We start from the raw sequence: 15,771 nt of genomic DNA, 5'->3' as shown, positions 1-15,771 counted from the left end.
ATTTTAGGGCCTACAAGTGAAATGCACAAGCATACACAGCTCTGCATTGCAAGTGCCCAAATTCTGGTTAAGCACATGTCCCCACAATTGTAACATCCAATGTCCTTATCACCCAGGAGCAGAAAAACAGGGATTTTAGAACTAAAAAAAACATTCTTTCAATGTTTAACTAAAGTTGCAATGTTAGATCATTTTCACAGTCAAGTATGTAGGCTTATTGATTTTTATGCACATTGGTACACGTTTTTCCGGCTTGAGCATTTTTAGCCAATGAAAAGCTAGTCACCGGGAGGCTGCATAAAAAAAGTTTGCATTTTTAGGAGTTACGATTTAAGTCTACATGGACCAAAAATGGGCACATCTGAAGGAAAAAACAAAGCACAGATCTTAAGTGTGGAGCCATAGTTAATATTAGACACTTGCATTGTAAAGTAGTTTAGAACTTTGGGCCAGATTCACGAAGAATTGCGGCGGCGTAACGTATCGTAGTTACACCGCCGCAAGTTTTCATCGCAAGTGCCTGATTCACCAAGCACTTGCGATGAAAACCTACGCCGGCGGCCTCCGGCGCAAGGCGGGCCAATTTAAATGGGCGTGTGCCATTTAAATTAGGCGCGCTCCCGTGCCGGACCTACTGCGCATGCTCCGTTACGTAATTCCCGTCGTGCTTTGCGCGCCGTGACGTAATTTTTTCGAACGGCGACGCGCGTAGCGTAATTCCGTATTCCCGGACGGCTTACGCAAACGACGTTATTTTTTAAATTTAGACGTGGGAACGACGGCCATACTTTATACAGCACATACGTGTGCTGTGTAAAGTTAAGGCACCCAAAACGACTACTAACTTTGCGACGGGAAACTAGACTAGCGGCGATGTAGCGAACGCAAAAATCCATCGGGAATCGCCGTAACTCCTAATTTGCATACCCGACGCTGGTTTACGACGCGAACTCCCCCCAGCGGCGGCCGCGGTATTGCATCCTAAGATCCGACAGTGTAAAACAATTACACCTGTCGGATCTTCTGGCTATCTATGCGTAACTGATTCTATGAATCAGTCGCATAGATAGAAACAGAGATACGACGGCGTATCAGCAGATACGCCGTCGTATCTCCACTGTGAATCTGGCCCCTTGTCACTTAGCCGTAATGATCTAGTCACTGACTTTGGAGGGCGTGTCAATCATATTGGTGCTTCCTTTATTCCTGGATCTGTGACCTGCTTGGGTAAATATATAGGCTAAATTAAAGGGGTTGTAAAGGTTAGTTTTTTATTTTCTAATTACGTTCCTTTAAGCTAGTGCATTGATGGTTGACTTACCTTTTCCTTCAATTTCCATTCTAAATGTTTTTTTTTCTTTGTCTGAATTTCTCACGTTCTGTTCCTCCTCAGTAAGCTGTTCTGGCTGACTAACCCCCAGCCAGATGATGGGGGCAAGCTTACTGTGGAGAAACAGGAAGTGAGAAATTCAGACAAGGAAAAAAAAAATTTAGAAGGGAAATGGAAGAAAAAGGTAAGTGAACCAACAATGCACTAGCTTAAAGGAACCTATTTAAAAAATAAAAAAACTAACCTTTACAACACCTTTACATTTTTGTCTCTTAGACATTCCTGTATCTCCCTAAAATACTTCCAGCAAAGAACCTTCAATAAATGGAACTATTATATTGCAGTTTTCAGGCCACAGCAAGGACTTTATCTCTATGGCCCCGTACACACGACCGAGTTTCTCGGCAGAATTCAGCCAGAAACTCGATGGGAGCCGTATTCTGCCGAGAAACCCGGCCGTGTGTACACTTTTGGCCGAGGAAACCGACGAGGATCTCGTCGGGCCAAATAGAGAACATGTTCTCTATCTCCTTGTTACTCAATGAGAAAATTTGGCTCGCCGAGATCCTCGGCGGCTCCACGGTTTTGCCCGTCGAGTTTCTCGGACGTGTGTACGGGGCCTATCTCTGTTCAAAAAAGCACACCAGTAAAGGCGAGGTGGAGCTCCAGTGATAGGAAGATTGGTAGACTCTTTCCACTTTAAGCTAAGAGAGAGGTGTGTGAGTATTCCACAAGGCAGGTGACTGCGTGCCTCATGAAGATATTACTCCTTATAAATTGATAGGCATCACGTTTGAAAAAGGTATTTTAGGGTAACTAAAAAATATATCTTTCTCCAGTTTTTTTTTTTTTTAAATGAGGAAAAAATTAAATAAGGAAATAGGTGTTGGAAAGCAGAACTGCAACAACATTGCATTGGCCATACCAACCAAACTAACTCCAGTGATTTTTCCAGAACAGGAATATAAAAGGAAAATCTGATATATAATATGAGACACAGAGACCGTTCCTCTTTTAGACAATGAACTTCATGAAAATATCTGAAAGAAGTTTGCCCAAAGTAAACAATCATCTCCCATTTAATGTGTATTCAAAACCCCAACAATTAACTCCTATTAGCACCCTTTTGATCTTCTAAGCATATCATTGAAAGTGTTTTGTTATATCTGTTCGATAAGTGTAAGGCACATAATTAATTTTCTTTTGTTCAACCAGCCGATTCCCCCATTCAATGTGGATGGAAGAATCCCCCCTCTGTGCTTTTGTATTCTGCCAGCAGGGAGCCTTTCCCGCCAGCAGAATACAATGAGTAGTGTTGCCAGCTATAGCCAGCGGCACTGATCATTTGGGAAAAAACAGACAGGTTGGTTGTACACAAGCCGATCTTTAGATGTGTACAAGCAGCTAGCCCATACATGGATCGAAACTTGATCCACGGATTGGCTGGCTTTACAAATACCTGCTCATTATGGCTGAAATTTTGTGATAATGTCTTGTGTTTTCTGCCTGTGCAGGAAGAAGGGCTATGAAGATGTGGAGAATTTTGTGTTCCTTGTAATCCATCAGAAATGTATTTCTGACACATCAACTGTTATTTATCTGTACATGAAGCATGTTTAAAGGGATAAACATTGATAAATGTGGGCGTATTGCAGAGAAGTACACATATTAGGAATTTTGTCGTACCTGTAAAAAAAAAAAATCTTGATGGGACACAAAATAGTGTTCTAAAACATTGGCCACTAGGGTGACCACGTGTCCCGGATTGCCCGGGACAGTCCCGCATTTTGCAGGTCTGTCCCGGGCACCTTCATTCCAGGACAATACAGTGTCCCGTAATGAAACTGACACAGCCATCTCCCGGGCCAATCTGATGACCCCAAAAAAGGCCACCATATCACCGCTTTACTCACTGACGGTACTTGCCCTGGCTGGAAATGCCTGGAGGAGCACAGTCCCCGCCCCCTTCTTGTGATTGGAGAAATCATAAATCCCACCTGATTTTTAGGAAGGGGGGTGTCCCTGAATGGTAGTTTGGAAATGTGGTCACCCTATTGGCCACCTTCAGAAGAATTGGACACCAACAAGCTGTATGGACGGTCCAGTATAACCCCTCCTGCTACCAGCGTGCCTCAGTTTAGCAAGCAATGATAGGAGTGGATCATATGAACAGAGGTGAGGCACCTGTGTCCTGTCTTGTACTCCAAGAAAAAGATTTTATAGGTGAGGCAAAAATAGGTTTCTTAGCCATACATTGCAGGACACAGGATCGTATTCTGAAACACAGGGGTGTCCAAAAGTAGTCCAGCTGATGTGTGAGCAGAAGACAAAATACTAATAGGCCCACAAGAACATAAGGTTTACAAGGGGGATCAAGAGAGCCAACAGAATCCTCCAACCAAAGCTGGCATCAGTTGAGGCTTGAACATCCACCAATGTAATGAACAAGTAAACAGAAGACAAGATGGCTGCCTTTCAAACATAGGAACAGAAGTCTAGATGGCAGCCTTGTAAATCAGAGAACACTATGACTTATCCTGAAATGCCAATGAAGCACTGACTGATCAAGTGGCATTAACTTTGGCTGAGAAAGGGGAATCTTGTTCCTAAGGTCATAAGCTTGAATGATGAGCTGACAAATCCACCTAATGATAGAGAAGCAGGGTGTCCCCTACAGGGGCCTTCAGAAATGACGATAAGGAACTCTGACTGAAGAAAGGGAGATTCAGCTGAGAGATGAACCCCAGAATAGTTGGCTGTGGCTATGGATCTGTAGAGAACTCATCTTGTAATTCATTGTGCTGCACCACATGCTTAGGTGAGCTTCAAATGCAGGATCCAGTGCCCAGAGGGTGACATTAAAGGCTGGTTGCTCATTTTCTACCTTGCAGAAGGCCCAATGATTTTCCTCCATCCGGATGTCCGCGTTCCATAACCGTGGTCCTTGGACAGCGAATCTACACTCTCCTTTCATTTTGTAGCGAGATTTGGGGATGTGGAGGAGGTTTTGATTAGTTGATCGGAGGACCGGATTTGGGGTGTAGTGTTTTATTTTCTCACTTAAGTATTGCAGCGCGTTTCCTTGCGTGCATTTGTGGGTGAGGCAGAGGGTCTTGAATGTCACCCTGTCCTTTACGGCTAGCCAGTGGAGGGTCCTCGTGGCCAGGGAGATTGGTTCCCACGTTTTTTTTAGCTGCTACCAGTCTGGCTGCAGTGTTCTGGACAACTTGTAGACGAGCAATCTGGCATAAGAGGGATGTAAGGGGTTATACTGGGCTGTCCTTACAGATTTGCTTTGCCAGTGTCCAATTCTTCTGAGGGTGGTAATATAACATAGTGTTTCAGTGTGTTGTGAATATTTTTCTGTACCTCGTAATAAATGTTTTGTTTTTCATTTTGTTTTGTTTTTTCATTTTGCCTTGACATACAATTTATAGCTCTACTATGCCCTTGAAACCTGAAAGGGAGAAGCTGGTTTCTACATGGAACACTGACCATTCTACCTTAAAGCGGTCCTCCACCCTAAAGTGGAGTCCCGCTGATCGGAACCCTCCCCCCCTCCGGTGTCACATTTGACACCTTTCAGGGGGGAGGGGGGTGCAGACACCTGTCTAAAGACAGGTATTTGAACCCACTTCCGGCCACACGCTACGGGCGAAAGACGGGCATTCCGTCACATCCCGTCTGTCGCCTGTTGTGTGCTGGGAACACTCGGCTCCCAGCACACAGCGTGTGAGCCAATCGGCGGGCGCAGCGCGACTCGCGCATGCGCCGTAGGGAACCGGGCAGTGAAGCCGCAGCGCTTCACTTCCTGGTTCCCTCAGCGTGGATGGCGGGGGGAGCAGCAGAGTGACGAGCGATCGCTCGTGCTCTGCTGCGATCGGCGCTGGACTCCAGGACAGGTAAGTGTCCTAATATTAAAAGTCAGCAGCTGCAGTATTTGTAGCTGCTGGCTTTTAATATTTTGTTCCCATGGCACATCCGCTTTAAGGTATGAATAACTGATAAAACGGTTATGACATAAAGCTTCTATGATCGGGAACCAAAAACGTACAAGGATGTATACAGGATGTTACTTTCTAAAGCAGTAGTAAAGCTAATATTTGCTAGATGCCTTTGCAATCTACAGCCATATCACAACAATGCACCACCCCATTGAAGGAAAACATACAGTTTTCCCTTCAAAATAGAATAGAGTCTGATACAAGCTTAGCATTCATTTCAGAGAACACAAAAGTGACATTAAAGTGCTGATACAGACAATTTTTCCTGGAGAACTGAGAAAGTTCACTTACCAGAGAAGAAGAAACTTTTTTTTTCCTAAATAGCTTCCTTCACCTTAGTGCAGTCCTCCTTCACTTACCTCATCCTTCCATTTTTCTTTTAAATGTCCTTATTTCTTCTGAGAAATCCTCACTTCCTGTTCTTCTGTCTGTAACTCCACACAGTAATGTGAGGCTTTCTCCCTGGTGTGGAGTGTCGTGCTCACCCCCTCCCTTGGACTGCGGGAGAGTCAGGACGCTCTCTATGTTGCAGATAGAGAAAGGAGCTGTGTGTTAGTGGGCGTCCTGACTCTCCTGCAGTCCAAGGGAGGGGGCGGGCACAACACTCCACACCAGGGAGAAAGCCTTGCATTACTGTGTGGAGTTATAGACAGAAGTAAAGGGTTTCTCAGAAGAAATAAAGACATTTAAAAGCAAAATCGAAGGATGAGGTAAGTGAAGGAGGACTGCACTAAGGTAAAGGAAGCTATTTAGGAAAAAAATTGTACCTTTACAACCCCTGACGAGAAATACATATACAATACCAACTGACAACCAGACATTTGCACACCTTCTTTTTGGTACAATATATTCATATCCTGGAAAGTGACAGTTCGTAACGTTAACGTGTTCCCAATGGAGATGCTCCTCTCATATCCTGTCCCGGTGACTACTCCTCACCAGTTTAAGATGAGAATACATTTTTTTAAACAGGGTTACAGAAGGCAAAAAAAGAAAAAAACCTTTTCAAAACGAACTCTTCCCAACTCTATTGAAATAACAAAGATGCTTGGGTTAGGGTTTCACTTTCATTGTCGCTTAAACCAATAATCAGGAGTCAACAAACAGCCTCTCCTATTATTCCCCCTAAGTATGAGCCTTTCAATAGCCAATCAGACATTAGCATTAAAGTGGTTCAGTTTTTTTCTTTTTAATAACAAACATGTTATACTTACTTGTGCAGTTTGTTTTGCACAGAGTGACCCCGATCCTGCTGTTCTGGGGTCCCACGGCAGCTCTTGCAGCTCCTCCCCGCAATAGTTAAACCCCTCTGGGAAGCTCTCCTTTGTGGGGGTTGCCTTGCAGGCGCGCTCCCGTGTCTTACACTCGTCGTCCATAGCTGCCGAGTGTATGACTCGGCCCTGCCCCCTGGCGGCCGCATCATTGAATTTGATTGACAGCAGTGGGAGCCAATGGCTGTGCTGCCATCAATCTATCCAATGAACACAAAGGTTCTGTGGAGAAGAGGATGCAGTGGACGCGCAGAGCAGGTGAACTGGCTCATGTAAGTAAAACGGGGGGGCTGGGGCGCCCATGATTGCCAGGTGTTTTTTCACCTTAATGCATAGGAAAAAACACAAACCTTTACAACCCCTTTAAACATATAGCTATACTATCTATTATAAAAACTGTACACAGACAATTTATATCTGATAATTGTAATCATCCACCATGTTATGTATGGGTAGCTTAGTGCTACTGTATACGAAGTTTCATGGCTGCACTGGTAAATTAGCTTTTTTCATCTTTCACACGATGTACATTGTTCAACGCATGGTAATGACTTTCCATAGGGACAGACTTTCTTTGGTATTCATATAAAAATCAAGTAAACAAAGAGTTTCCAACATATGGGTAGATTTTTTTATCTGCTGTGATTGCTTACGCTTAATAGATTCTGAAAGTGAACCTTCTTGGGTTTAACCCAAAGTGTTCTTAGGGTTGCCACCTCATCCCTTTTAAACCTGAACACATATTAATTACACATGTTCTGTGGCTGATTAAGGTGGTAATTAAACTCACTTAGTACCTCATCTGCATTAAATTAGCCTCAGAACCTGAGTAATTAATGTGTTCAGGTTTAAAGAGATAAGGTGGCAACCCTACGTTGGCCTAATATGACTATGTGGCCACATTAGGTCAATGATGTCAAGAGCATCCCTGCCCATTTGTGCACCTGTAGCTGTGGGGTGGGAATGCCCTAGCCAGGGCCGCTGGGGGGGACCACCAGCCCTCCTGTAGGGGGCCCGGGCAAATAGGGGGGCCCGGACAGCAGAAGGAATAATTGTGGTGGGATGGAGGGACAATTACAGAATTACTTCCCACTTCCTGTTCTGCCTGCTTCTGATCCCCCTATGTGCCCCATGTCACTGTGATGCCCCCCATGGCACTGCTGGCTTACCTGTCTCATAAAAAATAAATAAAATACATTTTAATACATGTTAACATTCTTTAAAAAATTATATTAACAAAAAAGTTTAAAGATTTTTCAAAACTTTAAAAAAGAGCTAATTCACACATGTTTGTTTCCGCTAATAATGATTTTAGTGTATTTGTTTGTGAAAATATTGTTTTGATATATTTGGGGGGGGGGGGGGGCTGGGGGGCCCTGTCAGGTAGGCTGTACGGGGCCCCGTGATTTATAACAGCAGCCCTGGCCCTAGCTGCAGTTGACTGAGCTGCAGGTGGCAGGAGTGACAGCTTCTTTCCAGGACAAAGCAGAGCTCTGCCAATTTTCTTTTTTTTTCCAAAAGTCAGCAGCTACAAATACTGCAGCTGCTGACTTAAAATAAGGACACTTGCCTGTCCAGGGTGCCCGCGATGTCGGCACCCGAAGCCGGTCTATTCCTCGGCACTTGGGTGCTGCCTTTGCCATCTTGCGGCTTCACTTCCTGGTTCCCTACTGCACATGCGCGACTCGCGCTGCGCACTCCCACTGGTCCCTGCTGTCTTCTGGGACCTGTGTGTCTCCCATAAGACAGCGGGGGGAGAGGTGCCAGAAGTGGCATAGATACCCGCAGGTGGATCGGGTTATCTATGTCCCGGAAGTGGGAGAAAAATACCTGTATTACACAGGTATCTGCTCTCCCCTGAAAGATGCCAAATGTGACACCGGAGGGGGGGAGGAATTCGATAAAGCGGAAGCTCCATTTTTGGGTGGAATTCCGCTTTAAGTCCGAACACAAGTTCAGACCAAACCGGAGCTCAATCCTACTGGCCACCAATATCATTGAACTATCAAACCCCAAAACATCTACTACCCTGTAAAGTTCTGAAAGGTGTATGACGTACTTCAGCACTGTTGTTATCATAGAAATGTTTTAGGTCAGGTTAGGTTCACATTAAATGACAGTAGCTGGAGTGGAAAACCAGTTTGTGCATTCTGCATTTATATTTTATGTTAAAAAAAGACTGGTAACCAGTTATAACAAACGGCTCAACAAACTTACCAAATGTATGCATTTTTGTAATTTATATTCTCATAAGTCACCTATAGACAATAACTGCTATGAGACCTAAAATACAAGGGCAGTTTTTAGTAGAGTGATCCATGTGGCCACAATTTACCTGCTATTGATTGTGGATTACTTATATTATTTTCCCAACAAACCAGTCAGGTGCATACTCCTTATAAATTTGGTTATAAAATGCAATGAATAAAAGCCAAGAGCTATTTACTGACATACTGTATATGTCCTAATATACACATCAGGTGCACATTTTCTAAAAGATATAATACAGGAATTGTTCTCTGAAAAACCCTACTACATGGGTAACATTCTTCTGTGTGGGTCATGTAGCTAAAAATCTGTGACTGAGTGTGGACTGCTGAAATAAATCACATCCTTTAAAGAGGAACTAAACTGTATCTGATCACGCCAAACTAAAAACATTATTTCATTTATTTTCAATATTCATAGCAAACCCATCCATCCATTTCTCCATGCTTTATTTAGCTGAGAAATCATTTAAATAAAAACACCTAGCATTTCTGACTGTGGCCACCTTAAAGCGGGAGTTCACCCAATGATGTTTTTTTTTCTCTTTTACCCTTAGATGTATGCTCATTTAGTCTAGGGGAATCGGCTAGTTGTTTTAAAATCCGAGCATTACTTAGAGGGCGATCTTCTCCGCCACTTCCGGGTATGGGTCTTCGGGAGTGGGCGTTCCTTCTTGATTGACAGTCTTCCGACAGGCTTCCGAAAGGCTTCCGACGGTCGCATCCATCGCGTCACGAGTAGCCGAAAGAAGCCGAACGTCGGTGCGGCTCTATACTGCGCCTGCGCACCGTCGTTCGGCTACTTTCGGAAAATCGTGACGCGATGGATGCGACCGTCGGAAGCCTGTCGGAAGACTGTCAATCAAGAAGGAACGCCCAGTCCCGCAGCCCATACCCGGAAGTGGCGAAGAAGATCGCCCTCTACAACGGTAAGTAATGCTCGGATTTTAAAACAACTAGCCGATTCCCCTAGACTAAATGAGCATACATCTAAGGGTAAAAACAGCATTTTACCGGCGAACCTCCGCTTTAAGAAAGGGCAGATGATTCGTGTAGCCTTTACTTCCTGGAATACATCTGCCCTTAGCTCAGGCAGATCGGTGTGCCCTCAGAATCGGCGGATTAGGTAACAGAAGTGACATTCTGTCAGCTGTGCATGCATCCACAGCTACCAGGCTTGCTAATCTGACAGAACACCTGCAGTCAGAAGAAGGCAGTGGACATCTTATTACACCCAACTATGTCTTGAATTTCAGACAAATTTTAGCAATAAAGTGAGCGTATATACATATAGTATACTGACATCTGTGATGTTGATTGGATGTTTACTTTTGAAAGCCTGAAGATTTAGCGCTGAGCAGTGCGGGGTGTACCAACATGACCTCCGCCACCTTCCTACTGCTGGCGTCCAGCTTCTTTCAAAATGTAACATCAAAACAGCATCACAGATATCAACATACTATATTTATTCATATACGCTCACTTCATTGCAAAAATTACTCTAAAATTCAAGGCTTAGCTGAGTCTAGCAAGATGTCCGGTGCCGCATTCTTCTGACTGCAGGTGTTCTCTCAGATTAGCAAACGTGGTAGCGGTGGACTCATACGCAGCTGATGGAATGTCACTTCCGTTACCTAATCTGATGGGTCACCAATTCTGACGGAACACTGGCATTTGGGTTTTCTTAGCTTGGAAAGCCCCTCCCCTCCTCCTATGCTGCCATCACTGTCTCCTCTTCCTTTGCGGGAAAAGTTGCGCTATTGCGGGACTGTGGGAGAGAAGTGTCTGTGTGGGAATGTCGCGCAGAATCCGTGCAGGTTGGGAGGTATGCATTTTGGCCTATAGCAAGCAGCATAAAAAAATAATGCGAGGAAGAGGAGTTGGCCTGTAGTCTTCACACACTTCTTGTCCTAGGGTGAAAACATTGCCCCTCCATAGATACAGTATTGTGAGTGAGGGCCAGTTCACACCACATGCATAAAAAACGCATGAAAAGTAAGTAATATGGTTTCCAATGGCATAGTTCACGTTAGTGCCAGAGCTTTCCAGTTCAAGAAAAAAAGTAGAACATGTTGCATTTTTCCTACACTTGACTGTACTGGAACTCAGTAAAACGCATCAAAAATGCACCGGAACGCACCAAAAAGCACTGGACCCCAGTACAATAAGAGAAAAAAGCATCTGGAAAAGCAACGCGCCAAAAACGCGTTAAAAACATGCATGCAGAAATGCATCCGCTATGGATCTGGAGTGCGTTTTTGTGCTGTGAACCAGCCCTGAGTGTTGTCATCCTAGGACAGGAAGTGTGTTACTGGTAGCATCACCAGGGGAAAACAAAGGCAGTAACCACATCTTAGGGCTGGTAATTCGGGCCATACATGGGTTTAATTCCAGGCAATGTGTGCGTTTTGTAATCCGATGGTGCCACCATTCATTTCGGAATTTGTCCAATAAAAAGAAAATTTGCGGCCGGTAATCTTCTTTTCTTTCCAGGTCACAGCTCATTGCGCATATCTTTTTTGATTATATTTTTCACACAATTCTCCCATCATTGATTAGAAGTTCGTCAGTTTAAAAAAAAAAAAAAAATCCAACATACCCGATCACTCGAATTTGATGGCCGCATGAAAATCGTCAGTTGCTGTGACCCCATTAATGGTCGAAAATTGAACGGTTATTCAAACAAATGATTTTGTATGGCCGACATAAGCTGCAATTCATGACAATTTTGGCCCTGGATTTAGATGTTTTAAATGCAGTGGGAGCTGCGGTGGCTCAACGCGATTGGCACTGCGCTGACAAGCCATTCACCTCTGCAGCTAGGGGTTCGGATCCCGGTCTCGGTTACATGTGAATTGAGTTTGGTGGTCTCAGCCCGGCTCCCGGTGGGTGTGCTATGCGAGGTAAGCCTGCGCTTAGTACGTCCACCCCCCTCCCACAAAAAACACCACACTTACACGCACTCGAAATTGGGTTAACATGCACGCACTTTGACCACGCGGTCTCTAAAAAGAGAGGCAAAGGACTAACGGGGCTGGTTGAGCGGGCTAATCCTCTCACTCCCTTATAGGGAGTCCCTCTGCCCCGTTGGGCTTCAAAGCGGAGCAGGTAGGGCGGGCTGTGTGGGAGGACCCCCCCACACACCCACCATTGCCACCCGGGGCATGGAGAAAGGTGGCAGATTGCCTCTGGGGGAGGCCTGCCAACTCCCAACTCCTGCAGTCCGGCTTCTCTCTCGAGTACACGCACAAAATACACTTTAGAAAAAAAAATAAAAAAATTCAATGCAGTATTGTACACTGGGGTTGAAGGACTTAGAGGAGTTTCAAGGTGAAATAAAAATAAAAAAATCGAATTTTCTATAATAAAAGGTGATAACAGTATCATTTTAGGTATACAGATCGAAGGGTGCTATCATGTTACCGCCATTAAAAATTAGGGAGTTTTCAGGGATTAAAAATTTTTTGTTAGACTGTCACATTTTCTAAGTGATGACTACACAAATATAATACCCATGTTTGTAAAAGGAATAGCAAATTATAAGTTGACAGGTGACAAGTAATGTGAAACTAGTTCATACCAACTGGGGATTTAGCCCTCCTGATCGGTATTTGTGGGAAAAGGGATTGAAGACGATTTTAAATCCCCCCACAGAACGTCATGGAAAGTGCGCAGATTCTGGATCATGACAGATTGGTGTAACACTGAGGTCATAGCAACCTGTGGACTGCAGGGAAGAACCTTCCGGAGAGTTTGCTAATCCCTGACAACAATACTACAAACACATTGTACTAATGTTTGTAAAATAAACAGTAATTAATCCTGCTTGTTCTTTAAAGATAAAAATTCTATCCACTTGTATTGCAAACATATGTTCAATAATGTATAATAACCCACTGCAGAAAAAAATAATCTTTGCTGGCCTGACTACAGAGAACTAAAATCTTATTGGTTGCCATGGGTTGTCGCACTTTGCACACTGTTGCTGCACACTGCTAAACTTTATTAAAGCTTTATTATCTAAACCTAACGTTGTAAAGCGTGGCACAAACTGTTGGCGCTATATAAATCCTGTATAATAATAATCTAAACCCAAGAACAAAAATGTGTAGTATTGCAGTTTATTAGTCCATAGATGTGGTGGATTCATTATTTCACGCATTTTTTGTTTTATTTTAATCTTGTACACACGACACAAGCCTCGTACACACGATCAGATTTTCAGACAACCGTTTTTTGTTGCATGCTAGTCTCACGTCGAAAGTGAAGAGGTTACTCACCATACGAAAATTCTCGTATGACAGAATACAACGTCAGAAGTGACGTCATGTGCTGAATAGTTTTGTATGTATTCTTTCGTTTCTGAGCATGCGTGGGCTTGCTCTTATGATTTTTTTCATACAAAAAAAACTTACTAATTATCCGAAAATCGGACGTTGAGTTCATATTTTTTTATAGTCTGCACATCCAGATTTTGCCAGACGAAAAACCGGAATCAGCTGTCCAAAAACACCATACTTTTTTTTTTTTAAATGACAAACATGTCATACTTACCTCTACTGTGCAGTTTGTTTTGCACAGAGTGGCCCCAAACGCCATCTTCTTGGGTCCCTCAGCGGCTCTCGCGGCTCCTCCCCGCATCAGATAACCCCCTAGGAGAAGTGCTCTCCCGGGGGGTTACCTTGCAGGCATGCTCCAGTGTCCAGCATTTGGCGTACATAGCCACCGAATCCAGGACTTGGCCCCCCCAGCGCCTGCGTTGTTGGATTTGATTGACAGCAGTGGGAGCCAATGGCTGTGCTGCTTTCAATCTATCCAATCAAGAGCCAAGAACCCCCGGGCAGAGAGACTGCGCATCCTCGCCATGGGACATTCCAGGGCTCAGGTAAGTAAAACGGGGGGGGGGGGGTCGCTGGGGGGCCGGTGACTGCATAGGATGCATTAAGGTGAAAAAACAGGAGGGTTTACAACCCCTTTAAGGATGGATCGAAATTCATCTGGTTCAGCAGGGTCAGCTGAATTTGGATCCACGTGTGTCTGCTTCTGTTTGTGTGGAGTCAATGTAATGATTGACAGCTCTCGAATGAGACTGTTAGTACATTTTCGTTTGATCGGCACCTGCAGCCAATCGGCGCTGCAGCACTGATCCATGTATTCTGACAGTCCCCACTGTCAGAATCCAATAGCATAACAGGTGCTGTAGCGCTGATCCATATATTCTGACAGTCCCCACTGTCAGAATACAATAGCATAGCAGGTGCTGCAGCGCTGATCCGTGTATTCTGACAGTCCCCACTGTCAGAATCCAATAGCATAGCAGGTGCTGCAGCGCTGATCCGTGTATTCTGACAGTCCCCACTGTCAGAATCCAATAGCATAACAGGTGCTGCAGCGCTGATCTGTGTATTCTGACAGTCCCCACTGTCAGAATCCAATAGCATAGCGGGGAAAATTCCACTATCCACCTTGCGTGTGTGGATGGAGGAATGTTTTTTTTTTTCCAAACTGATCAAAAATAAAAAAATTATCGACGTGTGGCACAGCTTTATTGTTAGAATTTACATACAAGCCCCAAAGAAGCTAATTCAGTAATTGTTTATGTTGCTACTGGAGAGCTCAAAGCATATGGTAAGCAAGGTCAAGGTCTGGCGTACAATTCTGCATAGTGCGTAGTGTGGGAGCTATGAGAAGTGTCCTTGTCTAGCAAAACTTCTAATCACACAGCATGTATAGGACTCTTGTGCTACCCTTTAACAGCTGTAAAACAATACTGAACAAAATTAATGTTTAACTTTCATTATTGTTTTAACCAACCAAATGACAAACAAAGCCATCTTACCTATGTTAAAATATATTCCATAAAATGTAAAACTTACCTGGTCTCAGGTCTTTCGCTCAGTTTCGCCGATCTGCTCTGCAAAAAAAAAAAAAGTGCTCTCGAGCTCGGAGATGTCTCAGTGTGACTGCAAAGCTACTGCATCTCCTATATTGTCTCAGGAGAGAGAGAACAACATACACCTCCTGATAGCAGCCAAGCCCTTCAGACTTCAGGCTTCACCCTCTGTCAGTTTTTTCCCCCTTTCTGAGCCCTGGAAAAATGCACAACCGACAAACTCGCAATTAGCAGGTCCTCACTAATCTCAAATCCTCACTGCCCAAAAGCTGAACATTCCAATATTTTAAATAGAGGCTCAGAAGGATATTTCTTAATGAAAAAAAAAAAAAACCCTGACTAGACACAAAACATTAAAGGTATGCAAACCCTCCCAGAGATTAAAAAAAAAAAGCCCCCCTTCGCTTGAGTTAAATAAAGCGAGAGGATGAAGTAATATTCGTGGTGAGAAGCACAAGGGGTTGGCTGGGGCTGTCTTATCAGTTCCCTCCGCTCACTCGCAGTGAAAAGCCTGTCTCTAACTGGTATACTCCCTGCCCTTAAACTCACCAAACCAGAATCCTACTCCCAACTAACACAAGCAACTTCCCGCACATCCAAACTGAAACTTTATCCAGCTCAGTGAGCCCTTACTGGCCATGGGCCAGTACAGCATTCCTCTCCAGATACCTTTACTACAAAAGAAAAACTGCTCCCTGCAATTCATGTGGGTTCGCCTTAGCCGGTGACACCGTATCGCTCGGAGGGGGAGTTCCACTTTACAATTTCCCTGAGAAACTCATTCTGCTCTTCAGGTGAAAGACAGTTTTGGTTTTCCTTTTTAACACACCTGCTTAATTTTTCCTTTCGGAGTGTTTATTAATGCCCCACAATAAGGCCCCTTTCAGACGCTTTTTCATCCATCCGTTTGTGGATGAAAAAGGGACATACATTGGTCCCTATGTGATTGCGGGTGTCAGCAGATAAACATCCGCTGACACCCATAATCACCCGCCTCCGCAAAGAT

At 44.2% G+C, this 15,771-nt stretch overlaps 1 protein-coding gene across 1 annotated transcript in view; it reads right to left on the bottom strand.

Moving 5' to 3' along the window:
* Positions 1-15,382, bottom strand: part of RBM47 (RNA binding motif protein 47) — a 194,561-nt gene extending 179,179 nt beyond the window's left edge. The window contains exon 1 of the mRNA XM_040335070.1: positions 14,749-15,382. The gene's annotated coding sequence lies outside the window, so the exon portion shown is untranslated. The remainder of the gene's footprint in view (positions 1-14,748) is intronic.
* Between the last annotated feature and the right edge of the window lie 389 nt (positions 15,383-15,771).

This window comes from Rana temporaria, chromosome 1 (assembly GCF_905171775.1).
Source record: "Rana temporaria chromosome 1, aRanTem1.1, whole genome shotgun sequence".
Classification (NCBI taxonomy): Eukaryota; Metazoa; Chordata; class Amphibia; order Anura; family Ranidae; genus Rana; species Rana temporaria.
This window is presented reverse-complemented; position numbering and strand designations above follow the sequence as displayed.